Genomic DNA, 26,639 nt, shown 5'->3' with positions numbered 1-26,639 from the left:
TGTTCCAGCAATGTCCTAATGTGTAGAATGAGCCCGGAACTGTTCACCACAACTGCCTCTAAAATCCTTCAAAGTCCCGTCATGCACGAGCTTAATAGAGAGACTGCAGTTACGCGTAAAACCTGAGGTGGCAGTAGTAAGTATAAAATGACCAACTTGCATCTAGTCTCTTTAAACGATACCATGTTTTCAAAATAAAACCTTAAGTACTACTGGTATTGACGAAAAAGTATCGAAAACCAGTATAGGAAAAAATGTATCTTTAGATCCAAGTTTTGATGCCTGTTGATCCAGGGACAGTATTCAAAGAGGTGACTTGGGCGTTTCAGCTCAAATAATTTAGACAATTTAAAATAAATAAATTAACATTATTGTTTGGTTTTATGGTTCTAGATGACAAATATTTGAGGTAGATACTGTAAAAAGTATCGTAGAGGTATTGGTATTGAAAACCAAGCATCATTAAAGCAGTACTAAGTAACTCGTTGACCTTAATTAATCCTTTCTGTAGTCCCTCTGGGGGTAAAAGTGTTGATGGGATGATTGGGGGGTCTTTCATCTCCCCTTGTTGTCTCTGGCCAGAAAACCACACTTGTAACTTTCCCTGCACTGACCCAGAGTCACCAATACACACTAATGAAATCACGAAGAAGAAGCTAATAGGCTAACGGGCAAAGCTAACTGTGGGCTAGCGCCACTTAAACAGCATTTACAGCCAAATTTGAGTGAAGAAAATTATCTCCATTGTGTAATTGGATGGACAATATAACTCTCTCCCTTTGTCTTTTCTGTCAGCGTAGTATTTACTCTCACGGGCAATAATGAGTAAAAAAACCTAACATGCTACGACACCTGCAGTGGCACTTATAGCCTCTAGGGGCATGAGTTACTTAGTACTGCTTTAAAAGTACCCAGCCCTATTTATCACGGATCGATTTTGTGACGATGACGACATGAATCGTCAACGGCGTACCCTTGATGCCAAAGCAGATATTTTTGTCAGAAAAGTGTTCAGAGTCAGACTTTGTAAAGATCCAACTGTTCTGAACATCCTGCACTCCTCTGCAAACATCCCCACTGTGGTGCAGTTTAAAAAAGCTTCCCTGCAAAAGCTCAAAGTTGCGTATAATGATGCTTTTTGTATAAACTCCAAGGCCAAATGCCAGTCGGATGTTTTGTCAGGCTCCCGTTTGTACTTTTGATGCTCTCATGTGAAACGTATAGATTTGTTTACCGTTTTGTTGAAAAGTCAGTGCCGTAGGTTACCAGTCGGCTCCGTGGAAGAACTGATACAATTGTCTTTTGTAACAATTTGATCTGTGATGTATTGTGGTTCTGTAAAGTAAAGCACAAGCTTCAGATAATTCTGGTGTGGTGTTCGTGACTAAAATAAATGAATCAATCCAGAAGCAAACCACAGTGACATGCAGGGAAACACTACAAAGGACTGTCAAGGCTCGTCACTGACAAATTACTTTTCGATTACCTCCAAACATCATATCAGGTCAGATATTAATTCGTCATTTGGGCCAAACTAAATGCGTGAAAGAGGAGCGGCCGCTGCAGTTCTGACAAATGACTCGTGTGGGCCTGAGATCGTATTTTGTCAGTAGTTTATTAATGGCCGTGATGGGGGAAGCAGGATAAAGCAAATGCACTAAGAATCAATCACAGCTGCTTTTATATCCATTAGGCAGCAGCAGCAGAGACAGCGCATCCCTCTAAGACCTTGTTTCAACCAGACTTCATGGCAAATTATCATAGCACAAAGTGGGATTTTGCCATTGATTCACATCTGTATAAATGTTTAATGATAAAGGCAACAGCGTGAAGCACTGAGTTAACGTGTTAAATTCGCCTCCAACCTAAAGCAATCAATAAATAACATTGGAAAGCACACACCAAGCTTCTCACTGGAGATTCAACTTTTTTTTTTTTACAAAGGTATACAGAAAATTGCAATTTCTGAAAACAAGCCAGGTTTTTAAGTTGACTGAAGAAAGTATAACAGTGTCATTGAACTTTAAATGTAGTATGCTATACTTGCTGTATACATATATTCAGTGAATATTAGCATTTAAAATACTAATTTTATGTCAATGTCCCCTCCCGGATCCGCCACCTTAAACTGGTGGAGGGGTTTGAGCACCCGAATGCTTCTGGGAGCTCTGTTGTCCGGGGCTTCGTGCCTCTGGTAGGGTCTCCTATGGTCCTAGGTGACGTGTCAGACAAAGAGCGGTTCAGAAGCCCCTTATGAGTGACCAACCACCTGCAGGAGGAGCCATAGGGGCTGGTGCAATGTGATTCCATGACCCAGAGACAGAAAAGTGGAAGAAAATATGCCTTTATACTTTGATTACAAGTATAAGGGAATACATTACAAAATACATTTAAAGGCAAATATTCAGTACACAGTGACTAAATACATTTTCAATGTATTCTGCCCAGGGTGTAGCAAGGGTACCAAGGGGCCCCAGGCAAGAATGTCGGTAGGGGGCCCTTTGGTGGCCGCTCGTTGTACTGCGCACTGGGAGAGAGGACGTCATTTGGGCAGGAGCAGATCACCTGACAACTCCCATAATGCAGTTCTCTGCATAAATTTTCCTAAGAACAGAAGGCAGAGGTTCTTTAGGTCATGAAGAGTGTTACAATAAGCTGGTTTCACTATTAGAAATATAATCTGGTGGAGCCATGAGTAAAAAATCTGTCCACTGCTCATTATAAGTTAACATTAGGGAACCATGACTCACTAAACTTAAGCATGCAGCAGGATGGGGGTGAACAGCGCCACGGAGCGTTAGGAAGACTCTGCATATCAAGCGTTTACTGCAGGCTTCTGAATAACGTGTTGGTTCATGGGGGCCCTTGACTGTTGGGGGCCCCAGGCAGCTGCCTCTCTTGCCTTATGGCAAACTACGCCTCTGATTCTGCCCAACAATGCGCACAGTTTAGTCCTTCCATAGGTCTTCTGCTACCATCACAGCAGACTGTCTAGAGTCTTAGGCAATGACGAGAGAGTGAAGAGGAAAAGAGGCTGAGGAGGCTCATGGTTCTGCTGCTGCCATGGGGATTGGCAGAGGAGGGCTGTGAACCACAGGATGAAAACCATTAAAGCACATTTGTATGCAAACGCTTGAGGAACAAACCTGCAGCCAGAGCTATAGGAACTAAACACATTCAGTCTGGTTGAATATTAGGTTTCAGCTTCATAAACGTCACCAAAGCCTTGTATCAGTCTGACGAACTGCCTGCGTTTTCCATTTACGTTGATAACACTCACAGCATCTGATGAGCTGCTGTCATTGTGCTCATTCTTTGTTTTGCACATTCATTCACACAGGAACATTGAACACAACACAGGCTCAATCTGATCATCATCAGCACCATCATGGCTAAGAAAACCAGCTTTAAAAAGGTAATCAAAACCAGCTACATATGACTAAGTGAAGAGAAGTCGTTTGGTCCTGGTTTAGACTTTAACCCTGATTAATCATGGCCCAATCCTGGTTTAGCCAAGGATTAGACCAGGTTTTGTTCTGATTTTGTCTAACGTTACAGTCTTGGTTTAGTCCTGGCTGCGTTAGTCCAGTTTAAGCCCTGGATCAGTCCTGGTTTTAATCCACAATAGAGAGCCAGTTTGATCCCCAGGTCATACTGATTGAATTGAATGTAAATAGCACACGGTCAAATATTCTGCGTGGTGCTGTTCGAGTTTATAAATCAGTGCTGTAGCGCTCTGACGGTGCGTGACGTGTTCATAAAAGAGGACAACATTGTGAGAGCCAACAGAGAATGTGCTGCTGACTCATCCTCCTCCGACTGAACACGACTGCGCTGTCTCTGAGGCTTCACAGACAGAGTGCGCCCATAAACTCGCTGCTTTTCAGAATTTGCACACAAAACACAAAGGAAGAAAAACAGCAGCTCAAAGTGTAAAGCTAAACTAACCCAAATCTTAATGAGCGGAACAGACGGTAAACCAGAGCTGGGGGATGGCCAAGGGCAGGGGGAGGCAAGTTTGTAGAGTGACGGGACGATTTTACCCCCAAGACAAACAATGGAGGTCTGAGCCTTTGGGTGGAGACAACTTTTTACTAATAGTATTGTCCAATATATAGATCTAATATGGGTCTGGGTGTTTTTGGGGGACATTACTTTAAGAATCGACAATATTTCAGCAGTTTTGTAGTATATTGCAAGATGCTAATTTGGTTCGTACACCCAGACCTTTATGTTGGTTTGGTACCTGACAGCTAAGGCTACAACTGTGGCCTTCCTCAGGGGTGGTCACGTGGTGGTACTGTGACGTGTCTGGCTAGCTGATTTAAACAGTTTCACCTCCTTCGGACATGAGAACATGAGAACCCCCAACCCACAAATCACAAACTCTCAGTCGTGGGAAGAACACTTTTTGAACTCTCCAATCTCGTTACTCAAAAAGAGGAAAAGGAAGGAGCAGGAACAACATTATAAAGGCACTCAAAACCTGCAAATACCCAAAGTGGGCCATAGATAAAGGGTGGCAACAAGCTGAACAAAACATAATCAAGAGAAAACAAAAGACAAACAAAAGCAAAACATGGGCCATGGATCACAGAGAAACCTCATACCAAACTACAGCAGTTGTTTGTTCACCCCAAGGACAAAATAGGCCAACAACACAAATGCAATGTAATATCATTTCTCATGCAACAAATCATACGTGGGAGAAACCGGTAGAGCGTTTAACATCAGGAAGAAAGAGCATAGAACAGAATGTGACAAGGAAACATCAAACACGTGCACACGAGCCACCAGACGACAGAGCAAGAACAGCTGACGTCTGCCATATCAGACCACTGCAAGAGGGAGAACCACCTCATGGACGGGGACAATGCCTGTGTCATCAGCACCGAGAACAGCAAATACCACCATTGGAGATCAGAGAAGCCATCAAGATACGGAAGAACACCCCCCAGACTGTGCCAAAAACAGTTTAAATCAGACACGTCACAGCAACACCACATGATAACCTCTGAGGAAAGCCACAGTTGTGGATGAAACTGTCAGGTATGAAATAACATACAGGTCTGGCTATCAGAACCAAATCATCGTCATTACTAGAACCTAATTGGACTATATTGAAACATGTTTAGATCATAATTGGATGTAATCATCACTCAGAATCATCATGGGTGCCAGATGAAGCTACAAGGCCGGCCGGAAGGGGGGCAGGGAGATATGGCTTAAAATCATGCTATAAAAAAAGAGTAACAATATATTTGACGATATCATTGACAACGGACAAATTACGGACAAAAAAAACCTTATGCCTATTGGGAACATTAATTCAAAGATATTATATTCTTTTAGCGTCATGCCAATTTCATCGTAAATATAATCTACTCAAGCAACTTTCATCTTTCATTTCATTTTACTTTGTAAGCACCTGCCCCTGTGTCCTCCACAGTCAGTGTTTGTGCTGCTCTAATGGAGCCGAGCATAACATTAACTGCAATCTCCGTCTGTGCCTGGCCGTGACTTCAGTCCAAATCAGCTGGAGTGTGCCTGCAAATTATATTGTGTCCACAACAATATACATGATGACATAATTGAACCGGTAAAACAATATGCAAGACGATATGGCCCACCTCGAGTCGTTTGTGGAATTTTTTTTTTTACTCACGCAGCATTCACTCATTTGCATATCAGACTTAGAGTATTAATTCTACAGTTTCAAATTGTAAAAACATAGGGACAACACGCCCACAAAAAGCGATCTATTTTCCAGTTTGCTTTTTCTTGATAAATGAGCCCCAAAGTGAATTTGAGAGATTTTAACAAAGAAAAGTATCTGGTATCGATACTCAAACCACAAGAATCGGTATTGGGACAAAGATAACTGGATCGGTTCATCTGTAGTTTCTGAAATAAAGCTTGATTTAATGATTGAATTATTAATCTCAAACACAAGACAAAAAAAAATGCACTTAGATATTCTTCCAAAGCCGTTTGCCAACCTCTTCAGACAATACTCCAGGTCTGTAGTTGGTGAAAATTTAATTAGAGGAGGAAGAGGAGACTGGGAGACGCTTTTGGCTGAAATAATTTGGGAATCGCTCAGTCACGGCGGCCTAATAAGAGCTAATTAAGAGTCGGATCTGTGGGTAGTTTTAGAAAGGGGGGGTTTCAGAGAAGAACACCTCCCTCTGGTTAAGTCTTTGAAGCTCTGAGCGCTGGTGTGCGGATTAATGTGGCTTTAAATAATTAGCAGCCTTAGTCACAAAGAAAAGTAGAGTTTGCATTTTTTAACACCGCATGCATACAGTTTCAGTCTGTGTAGATAATGCCAGTATGCTAAACAGTTTCAGCAATCACAGCCATAATAGTGGCAATAGAAGAAGTAATGGGTGGCATGAGGGCGCAGCAGTTAATGCTCTCCCCTCACAGGAAAGACGGTTTGGTTCCCGTGTGGAGTAGAGTTTGCTTGTTCCAAATCACCAAGGCTTTTGAGCAAAACATATGTAAAATTTCAGTCAGAACTGCAGCTGAATGTGTTTTAGACCCCATTTGTAGTATTTTCAACGGACTTATACTGAAAAAGTAGGTGTACAATGTCATTATTTTTAATGAAATGTGTATTTAATACAAGTCAGAATCCAATTTAAAGCTTTTTAATGGCATTTCAGGCCTTAAAGCAATACTAAGTAACTTATTTACCTTAATAAATTGTTTTTGTAGTCCCTCTGGGGGTAATACAAGTGTTAATGGGATGATTGGAGGTCTTTCATCTCCCCCTGGAGTCTCTAGCCAGAAAACCATACACACTAATAGAATCACGAAGAAGAAACTAACAGGCTAACGGGCAAAGCTAACTGCAAGCTAGCGCCACTTTAAACAATATTTAGAGCCAAGTTTGAGAGAAAAAAAAATGTCCATTGTGTAATTGGATGTACAATATCCCTCTCTCCCTTCGCCTTTTCTGTCAGTGTAGTATTTATTCTCTCTGACAATCAATAAGTTAAAAATCGCAACTTGCTACAACACCTGCAGTTGTGCTTATAGCCTCTAGGGGCATGAGTTACTTAGTACTGCTTTAAAAGTACCCAGCCCTATTTATCACGGATCGATTTTGTGACGATGACGACATGAATCCTCAACGGCGTACCCTTAAAGGAATAGGCCACCGTTTTTACATACTAAGATATGTTCTTACCTCACTTTAGACGTGTTAATATATCCCCGTCTGGTCTTTGTCCGTGCGCTCTGTCACGCAAACGGAGCACATACGCAGCCTCTCCCACATGTCATATAGCTCCGAAAAAGCTCACGATAGAAGCTACCAAGCTCTTCCACGTGTTCCCTATTTAAATAAAGTTACGTGAAGTGTTTTCATGCGAAGTATATTTACCCAGAAATGTAGCATGTCGATTTTATAAGCAAATAAAAAGGGGGACTATATTGTGAGGCAAAAGTGAGGTAAGAACATATCTTAGTATGTAAAAACGGTGGCCTATTCCTTTAATGCCAAAGCAAATATTTTTTGTCAGAAAAGTGTTCAGAGTCAGACTTTGTAAAGATCCAACTGTTCTGAACATCCTGCACATCCTGTTACTTAGTACTGCTTTAAAGGGATATTTCAGGATTTTTGACGCAGGGCCTCATTTCCTAGTTATCAGGAGGTTTTTTGTTTTTTTTTCATGCAGTCCTTATATTTGAGGAGTTTGGTGGTGCTAGGCTAGTGCTAGGCTAGCGCATATCTATGATAACTAGTAGCCTGCATTAAAAACATCTGACCGAAGCACAGTGCACCTGAGGCAAATCACTTATAACACCAGACTACCCATATAAATGTCTGTGTTGACTGCATAATCTTTGAAATATAACCATTTTGCATTTAAACAAACTTATATTCGGGCAGCATCAGCTTCCTGGTTGCAAACAAAGCAACGGCAGAGTGATCTGCTAGATTACTGGATCTACAGTAGTTTGTTTACCTGCGGTGGCATTACTAAATGAGGAATTCACAAAGGAGCTTTCTACAAATCAGATATGGCAACGTTTGGAGGACTAACCCATGATTTTGAAGAGGTTTTTAATGCAGGCTACTAGTTACCATAGACATCCGCTAGCCTAACACTAGCCTAGCATCACTAAACTCTTCAAATATATGGACTGCATGAATTAAAAATATATATATATATCTCCAGAAATCAACAACACTCTGGATATCTAGGAAATGAGGCCCTATGTCAAAAATCCTGAAATATTCCTTTAATACAAGAATCGTGGTTAATTCCAGGACTTAATGGATCAAGCTACACAGCAAGATCAGGTCTAAACCAGGACCAAATAAATGCCTTCATTGACTGGTTCACTGGTCCATGACAGATTGGGTAAGCATTTTTCCATCTCTGATCCCAGTGACAAACAGGTTTTCAGTGTGGGTAAAGCAGCTCTTATTAATAGCCGGTCTTCGTTGGTGCTTAATGAGTTGTCCCGCAGAGCCCTGGCCCTCGGCGCAAATGTCTCTTCTTGACATTTAGGCGACTGCTGCAGCGTTCCCCTCGGAGCTTGCCACCTATTGATTAGCTTTTAATTATTGCTGAGCAGGCGCGCACACACACACACAGCTCTAAAGGGCCTTCGCTTTATACGGTGCTAAGTGTGGTCAATCTAATGTCGCTCTTTGAAGAACTGACACGAGGAAGAGACGCAGTCAATTTGCTGGTACTAAAAGGAACTTTAATTGTCCAGCTGGTTAAGGTTATGGGGCAACAAACAGGGAAAGTTGTGGACCTCCAGACCTTCCTCCCTGGATGAGTCCCTGCCCCTCGCTGTGTTAAAGCTCCAGCAAGGACTGGACGCTAGCTCCACAGTCTTCATCCCTATCTGCAGATCGACTCCTGTCAGCCCTGAGCCTATAGTCCGTCCATAGGAGTTGGAACTTTCCTTGAATGTGGTCCTGCTCCTTAGGTTTTTTGAGCTGTTTTTTGACAGTGGACAGTCGGGGACAAAAATCAATGTGCTGCTTTCTGCTGACTGTGCTTACTGTTGATTTCCAGGCTGTTCTTCTATATAAAAAGCGAATGGCATTAATAATCGGTCTTTGTGTTGAAATATTATATTGCCTACTAACAGGCTCAGGTTAAACTCTGTCGCATTGTTACTGAAGGAACCTCAAAGCATATAGTTCCCCGCTGTTTGAAGAAAGCGTTGGCAAAACCTTGCTTTCAGGTATAGAAGAACAATGGCAGGATCACAGAGCACAGAGATGCAGGAGTTGGCTGCTTGAGGCGGGTCAGGGAGGGTGTTTCCATCACTGTCACTTACATAAGCTCCTAAATCTTTAACATCGTCGTGTATGAACCCAGTGACGTCTCAGCCTCGACTTAGACCTGAGCCACAGAAAGAAACGCGTGGGTAAAGCGAGAGAGAATCAACAAGGACATAATAGGGCTGTATTTTGAATATGAAAGTTTGACACAGAAGGCCACGGGAATGTTACACAAGAGAATGAGTAACAATGTCATATCACTTGTTTTGATGCAGAAGATTATTTCAGATTTGTTGATTTCAGATTCATATTCTGAACGATGGGGAAACTCTGTGACAACTGTGTGGTTAGATTTGAGCAAAGCAACAAGATTAATGTGTAGTTAATATCTCCACAAACTTGTTCTGTATTGGCTTTCTTTATCTATTCATATTTCAGTCTTTTCTCGAGTGTTAATTATCCGGACATGTTTAAAATGGGCACTAAACACTGAATCTAGATTTTAATATATACATTGTAAGTAATCACAATCACAACTTCAGAAATATCGTAAATTGTGCAGCCCTAGTGGATATATTTGGTTATACTGCTTTGTGCCTGACTATTACCATGGCTTGTAGATCAGAGGGAACCGTTATTGAGCATTGCATGTATGTAAACTAAATTTAACATTTGTTTTACCCTTCAGTATATTGTAAAAACTAGAATGCACCTATCCGATACTGGTATGAGATATCAGAGCCGACTGGAAATAATCAGATATCGGGAATCGGCTACAAATATCGTTTTAAAAACGCAAACTTTCACCAACTAAATCTCAGCATGAATATGGACATGCTGCACCTCATTTTGAAGGGCAGGTTATTTTAACCTTCTCAAATGTATTTTTGATTAAGGAGCAGTATGCTAAAGCTAGCTGAAACTATATCAAGGCTTGGACAGAAACTACGACTGGATCCCATAAAGTAGCCTAATAAAATATAATCTAGAAAAGTCCAGAAATTCTTGTAGTTTATTAATAGTTTATCAACAGATGCATTTCATTGATCTGAACATCTCGTTTGTAAGAAAAGGTAAGACTTTATTGATCTCAAAATGGAGAAAGGAGGACCTTTCACTTTTGCACTCACAGCAGCCACTTTTAAGAAAGTCTCTTGGTATCGGTTGATATTGGATATTGGCAGACGCTCAATGCCTCAGTGTCGGTATCGGACGCAAAAAAGCCGGATCTGCCTCTCCAGTAAAAACATAAATCTTGAACTTAAACTTGAAGGGTAGTGGTTTGGTTTCCAACCTACACTGTCTTACAGAGACTCGTTCTCCGAGTTCTCCCAATATCAAGGGTCATGCCAATATTTTAAGAGTTGAGTTCAAACCGCGGCACGGTAGCACAGCGGTTAGCGCTTGTGCTTCACAGCTAGAAGGTCCGGGTTCGATTCCCACCAAGGACGGGGCCTTTCTGTGTGGAGTTTGCATGTTCTCCCCGTGTCTGCGTAGGTTTCCTCCGGGTACTCCGGTTTCCCCTACCACTAAAAACATGTACAATAGGCCAGGATGTATAAGAGTGTGTTTGAGAGTGCGCATGGGGGACAACGGATGAAAATTAGCCTAAGGCTACAATCCGGTGTGGCTTGTTCATTAACTTGCACTGTCCCTACCAAATAAACCATACATAAAATGAAGCTAAAATACTCTTTAATTCAACCTTTTTACTAAAAATATAATTAAAAATAACAATGTTCAAATTCTCCTCCAATTCCAAGTATTCCCAGGTAAGTGCTCATACCCCAGGGGTCCCCGTGCCTCTGGTTGGGAATCCCTGGTTTACATTACATTGTTTGCTGAATGTTGAGAAACATGCTAATAAACACATCCCTGTGAACACTTTAACTTCACATGCCCCCCACTATGTGCACATAACATGGTATAGGCCTGATTTAACATTGGTTTATCATCCTTTTGTAGAATAAGACACAAAAATGAGTGCTTAGCTGCACCCCTCGAGGGAACAGTTCAGTGCCCACTCATGAAGGGTAAAACAGTGATTTATAGAGATCTACATTTACTGTCTGCCCTTAATAAAGTCTCTACTCGACGCGCCGCTTCAAAGAGAGAGTGAACAACATGCGGGCCAATTAGCAGAGCGGAGCACGTGGAGCAGCTGTATGTGCTCACCGGGACGCCTCATCAGATACACCTCCAAACACTGCTTTACGCCGTTAAAGGCCTTTTCACAGCTGGTGCCACATTAGGCCTCAGCTCCCTCCTGTTGCTTCTGCACAGAGTGACCGGAAAATTATATCCGTTAAGGAGTTCATCTCACAAGCACCGAGCAACAGAGGGAAGAGTATCTAGTGAAGTAATGAAACGGATGAGACTGAAATGGAATTTAAAAGCAGAACACAGCTTATTTTATTGGTAAGATGTCGAAAAAAAGATTAAAGTTGTTGTTTTCTTTTTATCAACGCCATTTTGAGTCTGTCGGGGAGGACGGGGGGATAGTTATCCACCTGTTGCTTCACTGTCAGCTGTTGGACACTCGGATGATGACATTTCATTTATCTGTTCATTAGTTATTTGTCTCTCTAACTTTTAAACTGTTCAAATTAGTATTTTCATGAAGCCCTGTGAGCCAACTGCTGTTGTCATTCTGGGCTTCACAAAAACAAGTTCAGTTTAATATTATACTTTATTTGTTAAAGGCTTCCTCCCATATTTGGTCATGTCTAAAGCAGCCAGAGGGATCAACACATAATTGATAAAGTGTGTGTGTTGATAGGTTAATATCGGCACCCTCCACAAAGGCGACGTGTTGGTTTTTTGACCGATAAAAATGCTAGCTTGATGCTACATATGCTAACGTTAGCAACGAGTGCCGTTTCTCGCTTCTACTGAACAATTTACTGTGACAAAACATGTATATGGACCCGATTTTGCATGACTTTATTGGTGTCTGGTAAATGTGTTAATAATCTAACAGAAAAGGAAGAGTTGAATGACTATTTTGATTGTCCATGCAAAACATCAACAAATACCATACAAGCTGCAATCAATGGGCGAGGAACATGCTTCAGTATGGTCCTTATCGCGGGAAGCTGACATTGCTGTAATATCACCCCCTTGTGGCCAGGCGCGACTCCAAGAGACACTTGGGAGCATTGATTTTACTCTACAAAGGCCTAAAAGCCTGGCTCCAAAGAGCTTTTTTCTAAAAATCGCTATGACCCATGTGACCACGCTGGGGTAGGTGAAATATTTTTAACCACACTAGTTTTTGTTTAGCAGCCTGACATTTGGAAGCATTTTCAGTACATTGACTGGCTCCAGAGCCTGATAATCAAGCTCTGGAGAGGCTCCGCCCTGTGAGTGCAGAGCTTCCCGCCTTTATGCCCTTTTAAGGAACAGGCTGTGTAGGAGATAGAGCGGCCATTAAGGTTCACACAGGACTCGGGAACCGTTTTTCAGTGAATGGGGCTGAATGGGACCCGCTCATCTTTATTATAATATATCTATGGCTGCAATGCATCATCATGCATTATTTTTGTTTCATTCACATCATAATACGATGCAGGCTACACACATCAGTCTTATATGTTCACCGATCACTACTTTTACAATATACTTCATGGGGGGGGGGGGGGGGGGGGGGGGGGGGGTGATAAATAGCCTAAAAGGTTTTCTGCTAAAGGGCAGTAGTATTTTGTTCATTTTAGATACAAGCAGAATATCTGGAAATGGAAACTGGAAAGGGTCACTAAATTAAAAATACAGCTTTTCTTTTCATGGATTGTACAAAGCAGTAGTTTGAAGATAAGAAAATATCTAAGTTTCTCTGCAACTAAAATATAACATCTTTCCCAAGGACACAACAACACTGTATGAACTGCATTGAGCAGGATCTGAACCTTCCAGCTGGGATGACTACTTCACACCCCTGAGCCCACCTGCATTTTCATACTTCATGTCACACAGCGATGCTATAAATCAGTAAATTGTCTATTTGAGACACATCCATAAAACATAATAGCCTCGCACCTTGTTCTTAAATGGCTGTTTAAAAGTCCGTTGATATAAAACTTGTGTTGATGCCAGAGGCTGTGGACCAAGCAGCAGGTACTGAGCCAGGCACGCGCCACTGAACTGCCCGCAGGCCCTTCCAGCCAATCAGAGCGCATCCTCCAGGCCGTTTTAACCAATCAGAATGTGGCAATGCCTCCTGTTCGGTCTCCGCAGGATAAAAATAGTGAGTTTCTTCTTTGCGCGACATCTAATATTTATCAATGAGTCAACGGCAGAAGTGGAGAGTTATAATGTTTTATACTGAAGAGGAAAGGTTTGGAGGAGTTACAGATATGTGGGAGACAGTCAGTTTATTCATAGTCTCAACAGCAGGCGCTCGAAGCCCAACAGGAGAACGGCAAACAGCAGATGGCTTCAGAACACATATCCTTCAGTTCAAACAATTTGACTGGCATAAAAGCAGAGCGCGATAATAACAAGGCCAGCAATCACTCTTTCCGTTTTACTAGTAGAATGTGAAATATTTCTGAAAGCCACATTTAAAGAGGTAGAAGCCTGAATAAAACAACTCTCTACAGACAAAGTTTAAACTGGGAAGCAGCAGCTTACAGTGAAAACTGGCAATAAGGTGAAGGTGCCAGGTTTGATTCTTAGGCTGAATGGACATTTCTGTGTGGAGGTGCCAGTTCGTCCCGTGTCTGCATACAACGTAGGGCTCCACCAACTACAACATGTCTAATAGAGTCCTATAAGGGGCCAGGATGAATGTGTGTGTTTGTGAGTGCGAGTGTGGGACAATAGAATAATGGACTGAAAATAAGCCTATGACTACAGACTAGATAACACAATACAAAGCACACAAATTTAAGCAATGCTGCGTAATATTTCATCCAATTAATACAAATAAAATGAGCTATATCCACACGAGTGTCACATGACTTCCGATTAGTTCCTCTGGAGGCGCTGCTCTTCCCATCCATCCATCCATCTTCTTCCACTTGTCCGTTTCCGGGTCGTGGGGGCAGCTGTCGGAGCTGCCCAAATCACATTGCACCAGCCCCTTATGGCATGCAGATGGTGGGTCCACAGAGGACGCTGCTCTTCCCGTCTCCATTATTTCCTAATTAGTTAGTAGCAGCATCTTCCCAGAAAAAAATGGCTAAAGATTACATGGCAGACAGTGAATTACTGACGGACATGACGGACGTGCCATGTTAAAAACATCGCGAAGCAAGTCATTCACAGGAGGAAACTTCCGTGCTCATCAGGTGTTTGTTTCTTGAAGCCCTTGAAACGACTAACACTAAATACAAATTAAAGCAATACAAAGTAACTTGTTTACCTTAATAAATCCTTTTCATAGTCCCTCTGGGAGTATTGCAAGTGTTAATGGGATGATTGGGGGGTCTTTCATCTCCCCCTGGTGTCTCTGAAAACCACAATTGCAACTTAACTGCCACCGAACCGGATCCACCAATACACACTAACAGAATCACGAAGAAGAAGCTAACAGGCTAACGGGCAAAGCTAACTGTGGGCTAGCACCACTTTAAACAGTATTTACAGCCAAGTTTGAGTGAAAAAAATAATTTCCATTATGTAATTGGATGTTCAATATCCCTCTCTCCCTTTGTCTTTTCTGTCAGCGTAGTATTTACTCTGATGGACAATTAATATCAATAATAATTTTATTAAAAAATCACAACTTGCTACGACACCTGCAGTTGCGCTTATGGCCTCTAGGGGCAAGAGCTACTTAGTACTGCTTTAAAATAGCATCAAGATTTGGATCGAGCTGCTCAAAAAATGTCTTATATAAATACTTTTTAGTTGTTTCATTTTTGTGGTGTTGTTTTTTGATACAAGCTTTCAGCTCTGAGATGGAAAATAAAAGGCCAAACATCCAACGTAATGTTTTTAACACATGGCCAGTATTTTACTGTCCGTGATGTTTTCCTGAACTACCCTATTCTATTCTGTTGATTTGTGCAAGACATCACTAATCCTTATTTGGAAAAAAGGGCGAGAGGAAGTACCGCAGTCGAGATCACACTCATGTCCTCATGCGTCTTTACTGTGAACAGGCTCGTCTCTTCTCAGACCAGACTCATACAGTGACTAACTCTGCTGGGACTTCATGCTTGTTTTGAAGGCACTGCCAAAAAAACAATGTCATGTCAGGTAGTTTGTTTTGTATCCCTGTGATGTTCAGCAGTCATGTGTGCACTTCATACAGCATTTATTAACAAGTAGCACCTCACAGTGATGGATTTGTATATAATTTGACTGTATTTTGTTCGCCCTTCAATGCTGGGGCAACACCCGAGGTAGAACCAAACAGGAGAATTAGCCTATTGTGCATGTTTTAGGCTGGTGGGTGGAAACGAAGCGCCCGGAGGAAAACTAATCCAGACACAAGAAAGAACATCCAAATGCCACCATGCCTGGTAAATGTTCTCATTCTCCGCCAGTTATTGCAGACACATCATCTTAGCAACCGTCTGTCTATTTTAAATAAGAAAAAAGTCATTATTTTTTTGTCTCCAGACTGACAGCAGATATTACAGGCAAACAAACACGCTCCCTCAAATGACTCGAGTTATAACTTTTTCATTAAATCCACAACTGGGTGGAGAAAAAAAGTAATGCGTGGGATGATTAAACCTCAGTGTAAAAAATGCAAAGCAGTGAAGAGCGTGGAGTGAGACAGAAATGTAAAATGACATGTAATAAATGAGTTACAGATGAGTGATGGGCGTGAGTCCTCTGGGAAACGCCGCTGTCATTGTGGACCATAACACTTGACATGAACTCATCTAAATTGCATTATTGTCCCAGAGGAATGACATCAAGTCAGTAGCTTCCCAAAATAATGTGACTATCTACTGGAAATGTTCAATATTAGACCTTACAGTACAGCCTTAACTGATGCCAACACTAAGAGAATACTAAGAGAAATGAATTTACACTATTTTCTTTTGTCTTTTATGCAGTAAACAATCTGCAGATGTGCCCCGTGGCTTTTCCCATTTTCAAATTATTTTTTATCTGCAGTAAAGGGTCAGCTCGATGTTGTGCTTGCAGATGTTCATGAAAGAAAAGAGTGCACCATATTATTAACTTAAAGCAGAACTAAGTAACTCATGCCCCTAGAGGCCATAAGCGCCACTGCAGGTGTCGTAGCATGTTGCGTTTTTTTACTCATTAATTGTCCGTGAGAGTAAATACTACGCTGACAGAAAAGACAAAGGGAGAGAGGGATATTGTACATCCAATTAGACACTGGAGATATTTTTTTTCACTCAAACTTGGCTGGAAATACTGTTTAAGTGGTGCTAGCCCACAGTTAGCTTTGCCCTTTAGCCTGTTAGCTTCTTCATCGTGATTCTATTAGTGTGTATTGGTGGCTCAGACCCGGTGGCAGGGAAGTTGCAATTGTGGTTTTCTGGCCAGAGACACCGGGGGGAGATGAAAGACCCTCCAATCATCCCATTAACACTTGTATTATCCCCAGAGGAACTATGGAAATGATTTATTAAGGTAAACAAGTTACTTTGTACTGCTTTAAAAAACAAGCCACGAAAAGAAGCCTCTAGTAGTTGGAACACATTTAGGTTTGATTACAGCTGTGGCATTGTTTCAATAAGCTTCTGCAATGCCAAATGTTTTTTTTCTAACCAGTGCTGCATTCAATTTTAACCAAGATCTTGTATTGATGATGGGAGAGTGTGACCCCGGCTCAAAGCCTTCTCCAGCACATCCCAAAGATTGTCAATGGGGGTTAAGATCTGGACTCTGTGGTGGTCACTCCATGTGTGAAAATTATTTCTCATGGTCCCTGAACTACTCTTTCACAATGTGAGCCCAATGAATCCTGGTATTGTCATCTTGGAATATGCCTGTTTCATCAGGGAAGAAGAAATCATTGATCATTCAGGATGTTCAGGTCATCATAGTGTTGCTGAACCTAGACTTGACCAACTGCAGCAACCCCAGATGATAACTACTTGATGATAACTTTGGCTCTCAACCAACTAAATCTAAGTGAATATGGGCCTGCTGTATGTCTTTTTGAGGCATAGAACCCAGAGAATTCAATGGCTGAGTTAGTTTTGAGCTCCGTAAACATATTTTTGGATCGCCGCACAAAATGCCGTGGCTAGCAACAGCATGCTAAGCTATCAATAGCATGATAAAGCTAGCGGGAGAATTCTAATGCTAACAGCCACTAATCAAGGCTGGGTCCGAAACTGTGATAGAAATACCTAAAGCAGCCTAATAAAATAAAATCAGCCACTGCTGGAGCAAAGTGCTTGTGTTTTAGCTTCTGAAATGCTGTTAAAGAATAGCTGACGATATTTGTAATGATCAGATCACTTTATGTGAGCTGTTTATATTCATATAAAACAGCCAAGGATAGGGGATAGTGTCCAAAATCCAGTGATCCTTATTAAATGTTTTTCCATTAGTTTATCAATAAATATAATTGACAATTGATCTGTAACATCATGACAAGAAAAGATTAGACTTGATTGATGTCACACTCTGGAGAAAAGAGGATTGTTCACTCTCTTTGATTTCTTTTTAGGCTCCCTGTAGTGATGTGGGCAACAACATCATGCTGAGTCCACTAAAAAGTCCTGAGGATCCACTTCTTGTATTCCCCAAATAAAATAAAATTCCTCTCAAAACTGATGAACATCCCTCAACTCAAATAGTATTGACCAATATTTGAGTGAGTCTAAAACAACAGCTAAAAGCCCTTATTTAAGAGCTCCACTAATGCTCGCTTGTGTCTTATCCTAAACCCTGATTGATTTTACTTTACAAATCACATGGCCTGCACCTGTACACGCCGCAGAGTGAAGTCTCCTCGGGACCCGTGCACTCACCGCGGCTCTGAATAATAGATGACCAGGCTCTCAAAGTCAACAAAGACTGTCCCTCTGCCACATGGCGCACTCAAAAAACACATTCAGGCCAGTCTGATGTCCAATGAGCCGTGTGTCCTCCCTAAAGCGCTGCAGCGGATCCGAGATAGGAGGGACCTTTTTGTTTGCGATTGCCCGAAGAAACGAGGCAAACTCATCTCTGCTGTTGGCCACGGGGCTCAGACAGAGGCAGAGGCAGGAGACCGTTTAGTGTGTAAATTAATTAGGCTGTCCCGGGGCAGAGGGCGCTGCTGGGCGAGACAAATGAAAACAGCTTTTCAAACCAAGTACCACTTCGGAAAAGGCTTTACTTGGCTTGGCTCGTTGATGATGGCAGCAGCTGTTTTCACACATGTTGAGGTGAAGATGAATATTCATGCAGTCATACATGTGTGAACTTATTATCCATAATTGTGGCTTATACTTCAGCTTTTATATTACATGTTATTTGATGTAATAATTGTGAATTGAAAAGACACTTAAGGAGTGAGGACTGATTGCATTTTCAATTGGCCTGAGGCACCGTCTGCAGGCAGCACCGTGAATGACACACAATAAAACAGCACATATACAAGCTCTCATTTTCACACGCTAAAAACATCAATGGCGCCATGGTGATCATGCTTGGAAAATGGACTCAACTTATATAGTGCTTTTCAACCTTCACCAGGCCCAAAGCGCTTTACAGTAAGGAACCACTCACCCATTCACACTCTCATTCATGCACCAATCTACACAGACGCTGAAGGCAAGGAGCGTGAAGCGTGTTGCCCAAGGACACAACAACAGTGCACATCTGCAGGAGGCGGGACCTTCCGATCATAAGACGACCCACTCTACCAACTGCGCCACTGTGGGATTTTCCCAACACTTGGGATTATTTTACTTATTAACCCCTGCCTGAACCAAGCACATTTTCTCCAGTTTGGCTTCACCCAAATCTAGCGGTTTCTTAAGACGAAAACGAGGATATAGATGAAAAAATTACAGATGAAAATGCAACAACAAAAAAAAGCTAGAAAAGGGCAACAGAAAAGTGACCAAAAAAATTTCAAAAACGCAATAAAAAAGTGACAATAACGCAACAAAATAGTGACAAAAATGAGACGAAAACGAGGATGAAAATGCAACAAAAGAGCGACACAAACAAGAGAGAAAAATCAATGAAAATGTGTCAAAAACGAAAAGCAACGAAAAAGATTTGTTTACATGAGTTTTGTCGGCCTTTCAAATGAGGCGTGACGGTGGCCAACAGGCCGTAAGCTCCAATCGAGAAGCTTTTAGATTTGGGTAAAGCCGAACTGGAGAAAATGCACTTGGTGAAGGCGGGGGAGGTGTACGAGTGTAAGCTTGGAAGTAGCATATTTGTGGTAGTTTTGCACCTAATTTACCGTTTAAAATTGCGTTCATCACAGTATCAAGGCCACAATTCTGATACGTAAACGAGAGCCTGAGGCGTGTGTAGAAATGTGTGAATGACTCTGCAGTTGATCCACTACTGCACATGGGCAAACACTTGGTAAATGACCCCTGTCGAGCGGAGAAAGGCTCAGAGCAGATTTAGTGATGGATTATTGGCTTTAAAAACAAGCAATACGTAATAAAACAAGCCAATTTAAAGTTTTTCCTAGAGGGTGGCGAGTCGAGCAACCAACCTAATGATGAAACCGGTAATGCTCTATTTTGACACTCTGAAACAATGAGAGCTCTGTGTAGAATAAAAACAATGTAAGTGCATACCCACTTTAGATGAAGGAGCAACATTACAACAAGTAAAAGGCTTAAAAAGTCACTTTAGCAGAAAATAGCCCTTTGGATTTGCCGTGATAAGAAGTTTAGATCAAAAATCACACTGTCACTGCGCTGACATAAACAAGCCGCCGCGGTGAGCAAAGTGGTGGTTAGTCACAGCAAAACAGGTGTTGTGTAAAAGTGTTGCAAACGTCAAACGCGGCTGTGTCATCAGTTTCACTCTCAAAATGTGATCAGTCCCGCCCACTCAGGGTCAATACTGCAAACTGAGAGAAACGCAGTGACTCAGTGCAACAGGATACAAACTCCTCTGCACAGAAATATCAAAAACTGATGGAAAACGGTGCACGTTTTGAGGAATTTGATCGGTACAAGTATTTATATTTCTGATCACACAGATTTTGCACTTGGTGAGTGCCATAATTTAATCACTGTTCCGATGCAAACCAGTATTTTTCCAACCCATAGTTACAAGCCGCAGTTCTTGACAAAATCTTCTTCTGTAAAACTCACGGCTGTTCAGCTCCGGGTTGGATTGAATGGTGCTAAACATTTCCTCTGGGGACAATGCTCTGATCAGTGCCTCTCCGCCTCCAAACTGCTGCTTACTCATACATTACATAATAAACATTAGAACAATAAAGCAGGATTAGCCACTGGATTAGTCTTTATTTAGTCCAGCTTTAGTCCTCAAAATTCCTGGCCCTGTCTTGGTCCTTCATAATATTTCCTGTGGTTAGTTTGGGTTTAGTCCTTTGAGATATTTTTTCAGTCCATGTTCAGCTTTGTTAAGTTCTGATTCCGTCTGAGCATAGTCCTGATAATAAAGTATTGAGGTGTACTTTATTGATCCCTGTATGGAAATCTGTGTCTGCATTTAACCCATCCTCTAGATGGCGCTGGGGAAAGTCGTAAGAAACAGTGTTCAGCCATGTGGCGCCTGGGGACCCATCTCCAGCTTTGGGGGCAGGCTAATGGTCAGAATCACCTGGCTGGAGGATTAACCTATTGAGCATGTTGTAAGTGGTTGGGGAAACCGTAGCACCTGTAGGAAATATGCACAGACACGAGGAGAACATGCAAAGTCCACACAATACACTACACCAGTGATCTGATTCCCGACCTTTTTTGTCTAATGTACCCCTTGAGTCATTCATTTACACTCCGAGAACCCCCTACCTCAAAGACCCTGCCAATGTTTTTAAATAGTGAGAAAATCGCAGCCTAAACACTCAAAAATTCAAATATTATACCAATAAATCTGATGCATCTTCACCTTCTTTTATTGAGCTGAAATAATTCAAAAAGCACCTCCACCTAGTGCTCAAGTAGCCCCAGGGTTCCTTGTACCACTGGTTGGGAAATTGGTGAATTGTCTCAACTTGTATACCATATTTTCTGGAATATACGTCGCACCATTGGCAACTACCTGGGCATTGAGGCATAACTGCACCGTTTACAAGCCTCTCCCGGCAGCACATTGTTCAAGCAGCCATTTGCGAACTCGTTCCTCTAGCTGTGGTCATCTAGCTTTTAGCTGGCGATCAGCTTTTTTGTTTTCTTCATTGCAGTAAGAGTAACCGCCACCATTTGACAGACCCTCACAAGTTTCTCGCTTCTGTTGCTCGATTACCGTTTTTTAAATCTTCAATGGTACAGGAGTAGAATATACTGGTACACAAGCCTAGAGGGCCCAATAGTCGCCGTCAGTGTGAAAATAACCTTGTGGTGTTATATATTTTGATCTATAAGTCGCACCCGAGTATAAGTCACACCCACAGCCAAACTATGAAAAAAAAGTGCAACTAATAGTCTAGAAAAAATAGTGCTTTTCTACCTTCATTAGGCCCAATACTCTTTACAGCAAGTGAACAGTCACCCATTCACACTCTCATTCAGACCAATGTACACAGACACTGGAGGAAAGGTGGGTGAAGTATATTGCCCAAGGACACAAAGACAGTGTGCATCTTTAGCAGTTGGGATTTGAACCCACGACCTTCAGATCATGAGACGGCCCGCTGTAAAAACTGTGCCACTGTCATCCCGGAAACACTGCTCTACACCACCGTGCCGCCATATTGCACTTGAGTTGACAAGTTTCTGAGTGCGTGTCATTGTCATTATTCACTCACTCCACATTTGGTGTAGCTGAGATTATATTGTAGCTGCCCTGGGGTAAACCCACAGAAGCTAGGCTGCTAATCTCTACCATCGCTGCAAGATTTGGGATTCATACCACCAAACCGCCAATGCTCCAATGCTCTACCATCTGAGCCACTGTCGCCCCAAGAGTCCTTACTTTACTGCTGGACCGGTTGTCCTTTCTTTGGTTTTAGTTTTGTCCTGATTTAATCCGCTCTAGTCACCGATTAGTCTGGTCTCTGCTGTCCTGGTTTAATCTTACTGTCATATAATTAAGCTTTGGTTTAGTCTGTGCTCTTTATTCACCAGAACTAAGTCTGATATTATAATACTTGGCAAATTAAGATGTCGGTGACACTGTCATATTGATGCATAAAGTCATAACTGTCTGTTCACAGCATCTATCAGCATTAGTGCTTAGTAATTAGTGCAGATGAAACACTGACTCGATAAATGCTCATTGACCTTGTTATCAGTGTGATTAACAACATAAATAAACTCTCATGAAATGTAATTAGTCGAGCTGCTGCAAACTTAATCATCGGCAATTAAAAGCGGGGAATATTTCAGCAGGATTGTTGCTTCTTCAGACACACTGCCAGAAAAAACTGTTGCAACGATACCAAGAGAAAACAAAAACATGATGCTCTAAATGCAACGGTAAACTGTGTATTAAGCAATTCTGTTCTGTTGTAGCTATACCTGCAGAAATGAGAAATTTGCATCACCAGCTCAATGAGCATGGCTTCTGTCCCTGTATTATATTAACATTAATTGAAAATTTGACATGCGCTTAATCAAGTCTGCAGCAATGATGAATTAAAGTTGCATTACCAATCAGTGTTTTATGCTAATACAACACGCAGCCTCGTTTAAATGTATTGTGTGACCTAATTTACCACAGCAGTTCTCTGTGACAAAACGTAGCCAATACGGAGAGTCCCTGCACTGACTGTGGGGCCTATTTCACCCTGTTTTTGTTTCTAAGTCCGGACCGTTACATCTCAGATCCACGGAGCCGACAAAAACACTATTGTAGCTATTGTTTTTTTGGGGGGGATCAAGGCTCGCTTTCGCCGCTCTAGGGATGAAGTACGGATCCAAGCAGGAGCCAGTCTCTAAAAGGCACCATTCTGGGCTATAAAGAATAAACAACACGGCTCAACAAAGATGGCTTCCTGTGTCCAAGCGGCGCGAGCTGACAGGAGGAGACAGGGATAGTGAAAAAGACACAAGTCACGGAGGAGAGCTGAGGACAGGCTGAATACATTGGCATAATGAGAGCGAGTGGGAGAGGCTTTACTGCTGCTGTACCACCTGGTCCCTGTGTCTTTGTTTGCAGAGGAAATAAATGCTGCCAAACCGTGTGCTTAAAGGCAAGAACGGAAAACATTATTTATTGATTCAAGAGGTTTAAAATGTACTATGCAAAGGTATTTGTCTTCTCGTAAAAGACTGGCACGCCACACACCACCTGTCACGTGTACTTTGTATTTGATGCATGTCTGTACAGTGCAAGAATGGTTAGAAAACACACTTTTACAGTACAGTGGCAGGGTTGGGTACTGTTAAAGAGGGGGTATTATGCTTTTTTCAATCACATAGCACCAGTCTATATCACACTACAATGATGACCAAACCTTCTGTTGGTCTATAAATGCAGTAAATTAGAATAACTGCCTTGTATAAAATTGATCTCTCAAAATGGCTGTAGTGAATGTCTTGAAATAGGCCTCTGTCTCTTTAAGAACCTCTGACCCTTTCCGACACGCCCCCTCCACACGCTGTCTGTGGCATCAGTGGGGAGGGGGTTCTGCTGAGGAGCAGTGGTTGGTTACTCGGCTGGTGAAGAAAGCTCGGAGGCGTCTCCAGGAGGTGGGGGCGTTCCTAGGAGGACTCAGGCAAACCTATCCCTAAAATGGCTGCCATCAGAGTTTTTACAGATTACTCAAAAATACGTGAATGTGCCAAGGCAACACTTCAGGCATGTTTTTAATGAGGGAATGACATAATAACATGATGTAAAGCTTGAAAAAGTCCATTTTGCATAATACCCCCCCTTTAAATATTTTCGATGCCAGTACTTTAAAGGCACACTGCGTAACATTTTGGACCATACTGTTGCCATCAACACAAAACATGCAGCTAATGAGCAGCTCAACACAGAGAGTGCAAGTACTACAGTGAATAATCAAAGAATGGATCTGGATGAGGACCTAACCTGTTTAAATCTCAAATTGTGCTGCCTTTAGTCAGATCTCCATGGCGACGAGCTGGAGACGTGCCCACTCCCGGTAAAGATAGAGTCATGTAAGGAGAGGTCAACCCGCTCACAGCAAAACCACATGTTAGTTTCCATATTTATCAGGTATTTTTCAATATTGAAAGTATCAGTCAGAAAATAAATGCTTGTATTTCAATTTTATTTATTTTTTATTTTGGCTTTAACTACTTGGTTTGGGATTCCAATACCTGAACAAAACTTTTTTCAATACCTACTAAAATATTTCAGCATGGGTGAGTTGAGTATCACCTAAAACCAGAAAACAGAACAATAATGTTAATTTATTCCATAAAAGAATACTTACTTTTACTCAGGTTGACCCATACTTTTATTTTTTCAATATCAATAGTACCTAAACCTTTTTTTCGATACCATACTGGCATCGTTTAGCCCTAAATATGAGCAATAATGGGGATCTCCAGCCTCTTTTTTCTTTTGTGACCTATTTCTCCTGTATGTAACAAAAATTATATAAAGCTACTTAATTTTCAGTGACTATGCATCTGAGCTGGACTTCACCCCAAAGAGTTAGTGGTAAAGAGGATTATTGGCAGAATTTAAGAAAATAGTTGATGAAACAAATGGAAAATGCATCCAAAATATCTATGATTTGACCCATTAAGCAAATGTAAAAATGTAGAAAGTCTTTGGGGAGCTACTGGGAGAAGGCTAGTGTCTCCCGAGCGACTAGTTGGAGATCCCTAATTGTACAATTAAACCTACAGTATGTAAACCACAATCTTGCAGCATTCAATTTTTAGTCAATAATATGCTTCACATTAACACCATCAACAACATCAGCCTCTATTTGCCAAACCACAGTTGACGTGACAGCTCCATGAGGCATAGTCCACTGTATAATATATCGAATGCCTGCAGAGTATTATGGACCCAGCCTCATCTCTGTGAGTCTGGAGAGAAGGGTAAACAGCAGAGTCTGAGACCCGCTGAACCCAGTGGAGTGTCTCGTCCCGCGCTGCACAGACTCCGCTTTCATTCTGTTCGAGCGACTGGGTTTAGTTCAAATGGCCCTCTCTATCTCTCTCCACGGAGCTCACTTTCAGCATCTATTTCCGAGACACATTATGCACAAAGGACAGCGCAATATCCAAATCCCAAGAAACAAAATGTGTGGCAAAAAGTCATAGAAAGTGGGTGAGAGGGTCCAGGGTGAGACGGTTGTGCATCTAATCTTTATTCTTTTTTTAAATACATTTTCTACTGGCATTCACTCCACCATTTGTAGTCCCTTGTCTGTCGCTGCACCATCAGGTCTGGTCTCAGCTCCTCTCTTAAAGACATGCGGGTGGATTTAATCAGACACGTTCTCCTTTTTTTTAACGCTGATGCAGTGAATAAAGGGGGCTTTGGGAAGCTCACCCACTCAGCTGTGCGCAAATGTGACAAAAACGCCACCCGCATGTTTGACACTTCTAAAGCAAATAATGTCAAACTGAACCTGAATGGCAATCACAAAGCTCTGTTCATCTACCCTGCCTTTCTCACATTTTTCCAGTCACAGAGAAGCAACAGGAATATCTACAACCAAAATGCAGCGACATCGTAAAGTATAAAAATAGTACTTTGCCTAAAATGCTAACGAATGATTAGCAACTGTGTAAATATTGATCAGCTTTTGCCTATTTTACTTCTCCTATTTTAATAACTGGTACATTTCCGACCTCCCACTTGGACAAATGCCTTAGAACATGTAAACTCGGAGATGATCAGAAGGCTCTGTGTTCAGATACAAGATGAAGACAGCAATAGCAGCCCCAATGTAGCTAATGATAAAACTTAGAATTATAACAACTGAACTGAGTATCTGCCAGTTCAGTTATAGCGGCCATTTTGTTACCACTATGAAAAAACTGACATAATTTGTTTATTTTTAAACCTATAAAGCAAACATTTCCTGTGACGTGATATCATGTCAAACTACACATACAGTTCAAATTTCATGAGAAAATCTAATTTCATGTTGAAGATATTTAATTTTATTTGACAACAGTACATGGATGGAAATGAGCCATTTCAGTTAGCATTCACAGATTAAATTTAATTAATTTATTTATGCATTAACCGATGAAGATGGAATGTTGCACACTTCATGAGGTTGATATAGTGTATATACAGTGTCAATTATTTCAGAAAATCTGGTATCGTTTTGAAGATACAACAATTGAACTGACAATCAGCCAGTTCAGTTATGGCAGCCATCTTGTTTCCACTATGAAAAAACTGACATAAT

General features: G+C 41.6%; 1 protein-coding gene across 1 annotated transcript in view; it reads right to left on the bottom strand.

Moving 5' to 3' along the window:
• The window catches only part of rab6ba (RAB6B, member RAS oncogene family a), a 70,358-nt gene that overhangs the window by 25,798 nt on the left and 17,921 nt on the right, over positions 1 to 26,639 (bottom strand). The window lies entirely within an intron of this gene.

Source organism: Gobius niger (assembly GCF_951799975.1).
Source record: "Gobius niger genome assembly, chromosome: 17".
Classification (NCBI taxonomy): Eukaryota; Metazoa; Chordata; class Actinopteri; order Gobiiformes; family Gobiidae; genus Gobius; species Gobius niger.
The sequence above is the reverse complement of the archived record's forward strand: the minus strand, read 5'-3'. Positions and strand labels throughout refer to the sequence as shown.